Below are 7922 nucleotides of genomic sequence, written 5' to 3'. Positions count from 1 at the left end.
AATTAACAAATCAACGCTGGCATCAATGCGAGGAATTTGTATGTGTTTTAGGTGAGGAAGGTTTGAAATGTCCTCTTCAGGAATTATGTTGTTGCTAGACACTGGCATCCTCCTTTGAGTGAAAAGATTTGGAAGCTAAAAGAACTGATTATACAAGAGCCCAGATATTTCCAAGTCTTTTACAATGTAACTTGTCACTACTATTTTGACCCATAGTGTGCAAGTGGATCTTTGTCTTTTTTCCTGTGATTTTCAGTCTGTCCATAAAGTTTCAGAACAGAAACTGTCTGTACTCCCTGCATCAAGAAAGGCATAAGTCTGAATCATTCTGTCTCCCTTTGCACATTTAACTTTGACAGGTAAAATGGGAAGAAACCCATTACTGGCTCCAGCCCCTGGTTGACTACATGCAGAAATTACCTTTTCTTTCTTGTCATGGTTGGCATGCTCTGTTTTGTTCTCAGTCTGCTTAATGTGTAGGAGGCTGGGATGGTTTTGGTTGCATACATGAAAACCTCCAAGATGGCGCCGGTGTGTAGGGCTGCCCGTCTCTCGCTCTCTGCTTGTATTTTATTTTTGTTATTTTTACAATGGTTTGTGCAGTGTGCCGAGTCATATTTTCAGTATGATCGTCGGGCACTTTTGGAGCTCCGTACTTTTGCTGAAATTCCTGCGGAGTTTTTGAACAGCGGCCAGCACTCTCCCCCACCGGTCCTATCTGAGATTCCTGCGTTCCTTCTGCGTGACCCTGGCCTTTCTCCATGGAGGAAACGTCGCAGACGTCGTGGGAAGCGTGCAGGGATCTTGGTGAAACTGAGGCAAAGTGTGGATTATTCTATCAGGACTCGCTCTGGATCTGATCATCTCCTCTCTGACCCGTGGTGCTCCCGGGGCCCGGCTGCTGGCCAGCTGCCCGCGCGCTCAGTCCATGGAAACACCTGGAGTTGTTTACCTGTGCGCCGCACCAGCAGACCAGGAGGAGCTGTTCTTCATAACCTGCGCCCGCTGGCGCGCGCGTCTCCATCCACGGCTGTGCCTGTGTCGGACAATATCAGGATGTGTTTAATCAACGCAAGGTCTGTTTCCAACAAGACGTTTATCCTCAATGACTTTTTTAAAGATGAGGAGTTGGATTTTCTGTTCGTCACAGAATCTTGGATTTCTGATGTTGAGTCCAGCGCCCTGGTGGAACTACTTCCTCCGGACTGTGTATGTTGCAATGTCCCGCGGCCATCAGGTCGGCGCGGAGGGGGGATTATTAACAGTTTTTAAAGCAAACTTTGCCTGTAAACAGTTGTCCATCCTGGTGTCCCGCGCCAGCTTCGAGCTGAGCGCCTTTGAACTTGGATTCTCTCCTCCGGTCCTGTGTGCGCTCGTCTACCGCCCACCTCGTTCTAAGGACTTCATAAATGAATTCTCTGACTTTTTGGCTGATATCACTCAGAGATACACTCACTTTTTGCTTATTGGTGACTTTAATTTGCATGTGTGTTGTCAGGAGAAGCCCTTAGTGAAGGACTTTCTGGATTTATTGGACTCTTTTGGCTTAGCTCAGCAGGTGAGCGGCCCCACCCAGGAACATGGTCACACGCTGGACCTCGTTGTAACACGCAATGTCTCTGTTTCTAATTTGAAAATCGGTGACAATGTTTTTTCAGATCACATGCCTGTATTGTTTGACTTCACCCCCCCTTGTCCTACTGCTAAGACGCGCGTTCCTGCACGTACGCGTTCCATTAACCGTTTCACTGCTGCTCGTTTTAATGAAGGTTTTAATTCTGAGAGGATCGAACAGTTCCCGGTGTCTCTTACCACTGAGGAGCTAACCTCTCAGTTCAACTCTGCCTGTTTAAATGTTCTGGACCGTGTTGCTCCCCTTAAAACCAGAAAAACGAAACTTAAATCAGAGCCCTGGCTGAATGACGTCACGCGAGCCGTTAGGCGGCAGTGTCGCAGAGCTGAACGAAAGTGGAGGAAGGACAGGCTGCAGGTTTCTTTTCAAATGTTAAGGGAGAGTTGGCGTCACTATCAGAAAACCGTTAAAGCTGCCAAATGCAAATTCTTCTCTGATTTAATTGTCTCCAACTCCCACAACCCCCGAGTTCTCTTCTCCACCCTGAACTCAGTTCTCCACCTCAGTGAGCCTTCACCTCTGGAAGCCTCAACTGAGCTGTGTGAAAACTTCCTCCATTTCTTTTTAGAAAAAGTGGCAAACACCCAGGCACTCATTTCTCCACCAGCTCATGATCTGTCCATCCCTTCTCAGTGTGTGGCTATGTTTGACCACTTTGAGCCCATCTCTCTGTCCTCTCTGGAGCAGGTAATGTGCAGCATGAAGCCATCTGGTTCCCCCTTTGATGTGGTCCCCCCTCGACTACTAAAGGAAGTTTTTCCTACCCTGGGTCCTTTTATCCTCGCTATTCTGAATAGCAGTTTATCCTCAGGTGTGGTGCCAAAGACTTTTAAACATGCTGCTGTCCAGCCCCTCCTGAAAAAACCTAACCTTGACCCCTCAGTCATGTCCAACTTCTGGCCTGTCTCCAGACTCCCATTCACCTCTAAACTACTGGAAAAAATTGTGGAGTCTCAGTTGAAACAGTTTTTGGGGGATCACGCTATCCTAGAGTTATTCCAATCTGGCTTCAAATCTCTCCATAGCACTGAAACTGCTCTACTGAAGGTTTTTAACGACATTTTCATTTCCACAGACGCAGGTGATTCTGTGCTGTTGGTCCTATTGGACCTTACATCTGCTTTTGACACCATCGACCACAAGATCCTCATTTCTAGACTGGAGCAGTGGGTGGGCATCACAGGGTCAGCCCTTAAATGGTTTGGGTCCTACCTATCTGACAGAACCTTCTGTGTCAATATCAAAGATTCTAGTTCGGCATCGACAGCGCTCCAGTGGGGGGTACCGCAGGGGTCCATCCTCGGTCCCCTTCTCTTTTCTTTATACCTGCTGCCACTAGGTGCTATCTTCCGCAAACACGACATACCCTTTCATTTCTACGCCGATGATTGCCAAATTTACTTCCCCCTGATGCACAGAGGCACACGCTCTATTCAGCCTCTTCTTGACTGCCTGGCTGACATCCGGGACTGGATGGCTTTAAACTTCTTAAGCTTCAATGAGAAGAAGTCTGAAGTCATGCTGTTCCATCCCAGTGGCTCACTCATGAACCATGACATTGACCTTTTCTCTCTAGCCCCGCTAGAGAAACAAAAGGTCACTAATCTGGGCGTGATAATGGACCCGTCCTTAAAACTCAACAGTCACGTAAACATGATGGTCAAATCCTGTTTTTTTCAGCTGAGACGGCTGTCTAAGCTGAAGCCTATACTCTCCAAAAAGAACCTTGAGACAGTGATCCACGCCTTCATAACATCTAGGCTTGATTACTGCCATTCACTTCTGTTTGGAATCAGTCAGTCCTCCATTGCTCGTCTACAACTGGTCCAAAATGCTGCAGCCCGATTTTTAACTGGTACAGGCTATAGAGAGCACATCACGCCAGTTTTGGCCTCCCTGCACTGGCTACCCATTCACCTTCGGATCCATTTCAAAATTCTCATGTACGTTTTTAAATCACTGAACAGTTCCGCCCCATCCTATCTCACTGATCTTCTGCAGCCATATGTCCCACCGCGCTCTCTGAGGTCAGCAGACCAGATGCTTCTCTCAGTCCCAGAAACCCGTCGTAAGCTCAGGGGTGACAGGGCTTTCTCTGTCGCAGGTCCACGACTGTGGAATGAGTTGCCACTGAGTGTCCGGCAGGCTCCCACACTCTCAGTCTTTAAGTCTCGCTTGAAGACCCACTTCTATTCGCTTGCCTTTAACACGGTGTGATTTGTTTTGGTCCGGTCTGTTCTCTACTCTGTTGGCCATTTTAGTTAGCTTCTGCTGCTATTTGTATCTGTATTTCTATTTTATGTTTTCCTGTCTGCTGTGCATGTTTGTGTTCTTTTGTACAGCACTTTGGTTGGCCTTGTTGCTGTTTTAAGTGCTATATAAATAAATTGGTATGGTATGGTATGGTCTTCCTTTCTTGTCCTCATTCCACGTTTTCTGCCATTTCTCTATTTCTTTTTCTTTAATTAATGATTTACCCTCTCCTTTCCCTAATGATATATTTACTGTTATTTCACCTTTTAATGTCTTTGTTAGCGAGTTTATCTGCTCTTTCATTTCCTTCCACCCCTCATGTGCTGGCACCCAACACAACTGAACGTCCATGCCTCCCCTGTGTCACCTGAACAATGCGAGCTGTATTTCTAGCAGAAGATCTTTCCTGTTGTTTCCTTTAGACTGAATGATTTCTATGACAGCCTTTGAGTCGGTGCATATCACCACCCTGTCCGGTCTAACTTCCTCCGTCCACTGTAAACTAAATATTACTACGACCATTTCTGCTGTGAACACTGAGAGTTGATCAGAAATCCTTTTAGATGTACAAACTTCAAACTCTGGAATATAAACCCATATTCCCACCCACCCCTTTGTGTTCTTTGAGCCATCTGTATATATTTCCAGGTAATTAAAATATGTCTCTCTAATGTATTTGCTGGTTTTCACCCCCATTTCATTTTTGTTCCATTCTCTTTTCATTTCAAGAATTTTCATGTCTACTTTACTTTCTGGAATTAGCCATGGAGAAATAACACTATTTGGATTAATCTGTGCAAAATCTTTATTTTCTATTCCATATAATCCAGCTAGTTTGTTTATTTTTCAACCAAAACCATTTCTGTGATATTTGTTATATTCCCAGCAGTTCTGGATTGTTGCTGCTGCAGGATTTGCTTCTTTACTTCCTTTGAGTTTCACCCAGTAAGTTAATGAAAGTTTAGTTCTTCTCATTTCTAACGGAGTCTCACCAGTTTCTATAAGAAGAGCATTAATGGGGGTCATCTTCATTGCTCCTGTGCACACCCGTAACGCTCTGGATTGAATCTGTCTAGTTTCTGGAGAGTTGTATTTGCTGCTGCTCCATGCACGATGCATCCACAGTCCAAAGTTGATCTCATGAGAGCTCTGCACATATTTAAAAGTGACTGTTTGTCTGCTCCCCAGTTGTTTCCTGCCACTGCTTCATTACATTAAGGACTTTCTTACACTTTGTTTCCACCTGTTTTAAATGTGTTTGCCATGTGTATGAACTGTCTAACCATATACCTAGATGTTGGTAACTCTAAATTGTCCCTAGGTGTGAGTGAGAGAGTGAATGGTTGTTTGTGTTGTTTGTCTCTATGTGGCCCTGTGATGGACTTGCGACCCGTCCAGGGTGTACCCCGCCCCTCGCACAGTGATTGCTGGACATGGGCACCAACGACCCCCGTGACCCAAAATGGAATAAACGGGTAAAGATAATGGATGGATGGATGGATATTTTTAACTACATGTGGCACATTTCTCCCTCTCATCCATATTGCTCCATCATCTGCATATAAAGCTGATTTGATGCCTCTGTCAAGATTTGCTAATATGTCATTAATCATAACGTTGAATAAAACTGGACTAAATACACTGCCTTGAGGGGTGCCGTTTTCCACTTTGAAGTGTCTTGATAATTCACCCCCAACTTTTACTTTAATTGTCCTATCCTGAAATAAACTGGTAATCCAGTTATACATCCTCCCATCTATTCCCATTTGTTCTAGTTTTATTAGCAGCCCTTCCCTCCACATGGAATCATAAACTTTTTCTATGTCAAAGAATACTATGATTATCATTTCTTTCATTTTTAGTGTTTTTTCATATCATTACACACTCTTACCAGAGCATCTACTGTGGACCGACCAGTTCTAAAACCACACTGGTAGTTACCAATAAGTTATCTTTTTTCCAGGACGTACATTAATCTGTTAACTAATATTTTCTCCATCAGTTTACACAAATGAGAAGTTAAAGCTATGGGTCTGTAGTTGTCTGAACTTGTTGGATCTTTCCCTGGTTTATTAAATGGTAGAATTATGGCTCTTTTCCAGCTCTTTGGTAATGTTCCTTCTTTCCATATTTTATTGAATAGTTTTAGAATGATATTTAACGTAGTTTCCGGTAGATGTCTAAACATGACACAACACAGGCTGTCCTCTCCTGGAGCTGAATATCTTTTAACACCATTTTGATTTCTTTCATAGTTCTCTGTTCATCAAGTGTTGACATGGATCTGCCTTTCTTCTGTCCTCCGTTACTGAATGATTTGAGTTTTTGTTCCTTCTGCTTCCTCTGATCGTTTCCTAGATGTTCTCCACTGTGGACTGCAGCCTCACCCACAGAATCAGCCTCGTCTTTATCAGAAACCATTATCTCGTTATTTTTAATCAAAGCTGGAATTTTAACTTCACTTCTTTTCCCACTCATTTTCTTAATCATTGTCCACACCTGTTTTATATTAATTTTATATCCTATGGATGAACAATAATCCCTCCAAGTTTTCTTTTTAAAATCTAAGGTTTTCTTCATTCATATTTTTCTGTAATGTTTTAAGAGCCTTGTTTCTTTAATTACTTTACTACATCATCATTCCACCATGGAACCACTTTTGATTTTCTTTTTATTACTACTTTTGGAACGCTTGAGTTTGCTGCATTTAAAATCAGTTCTGTTTCCTGGTTATTGCATTCATCAAGGTTTCCTTTAAGATTTACTAAATGACCATTTTTCTCACAATTAATTTTAAAAGTTTCCCAGTTATCTTTCTTAAAGCACCATCTGGTTGAGATTATTTCCTCTTTATTGGTTATATTGTCATTTATAATTGTGCTAACAGGAAAGTGGTCACTCCCCAGTGTAGTATCTCCATTTATACTCCATTCACAGGATTTATGAGTTTATCTGACACTAGAGTTAAATCTAAACATGAGACTGAACCTTTATTGATATTAAATTCAAATTCAATTCAAAAATACTTTATTAATCCCAGAGGGAAATTATTTGTTGTTGTAACTCGTTTTCTTCATTTCATTAAGAGATGTTATAGATGCTGATGCTGTAGACAGGAAGGATCTCTTGTAAAGGTCCATCCCACAGTGGATCCTAAGAAACTGGCTGCAGATGCCGTCCGATCCGTTCACCCAGACTCAGCTGGCCTCTCGGTTCCCTCGGGCTGTAGGACCGTCAAAATGCAGGGTAGAACGGGCGCCATCATTCCAAGATGGCGCCCGAGCTGGTGGCTTGCCGTTCACCTCTGTCCACTCTGTTTCTTTTTTTGCTATTTTTATCATTTTTCTTCAATAAGATCAGCTCACTACTGGTGTATGATCGCCAGCAACTGCTCAATCTACAATTTTCCACCACTTATCTTGCCTCCTATGAACATTTTGATCGGGGTTCTGGGCCCCCACCTCCGCTGCTTGGGAACGTACCTGGGTATCTCCAGCACGCGGCATTCGTGCCTGCACGAAAACATCGCTCTCGTCGCCGTGGGAGACGTGCTGGCCACCTCGTGAGGCTCAAAGCTAGCCTCGCTCGTTCCTCAGCTACAGCTGTCCACCGGAATGAGGTTTCTCCACCTGGATGCCTCGCGGAGTCCTGCCTGCTGCAGAACATCGGGTCGGAGGCGTGCAGCGAGCGCACGCCCAGCTGCGGTGTTTCCAACCGTATCCAGCAAACCGAAACCAACCCGGGTCCAACAGCTGCACCATCTGCTGCCCCATCTGATCGTACCAACGACCCTGCTGTGTCCGGCGGCTCCTGGATTCCGGCTGTTCGTCCCGGCTGCACTTTCTCCGGCCGGAGGAGGCGAGGACCCGACGTAAACAAACTGAAACCGCTGATCTGCGCCGCCCCCCCTCAACTTCTCCCTCAGCTGCTGACCCAACAAGGTTTGCTCTCCTCAATGTGAGGTCTTTAACAAACAAAACCTTCATCATGAACGACTTTTTCTGCACAAATAATCTGGACTTCATGTTTCTGACCG

This window comes from Nematolebias whitei, chromosome 9 (genome assembly GCF_014905685.2).
Source record: "Nematolebias whitei isolate Nwh7 chromosome 9, NemWhi1, whole genome shotgun sequence".
Taxonomy (NCBI): Eukaryota; Metazoa; Chordata; class Actinopteri; order Cyprinodontiformes; family Rivulidae; genus Nematolebias; species Nematolebias whitei.
The sequence above is the reverse complement of the archived record's forward strand: the minus strand, read 5'-3'. Positions refer to the sequence as shown.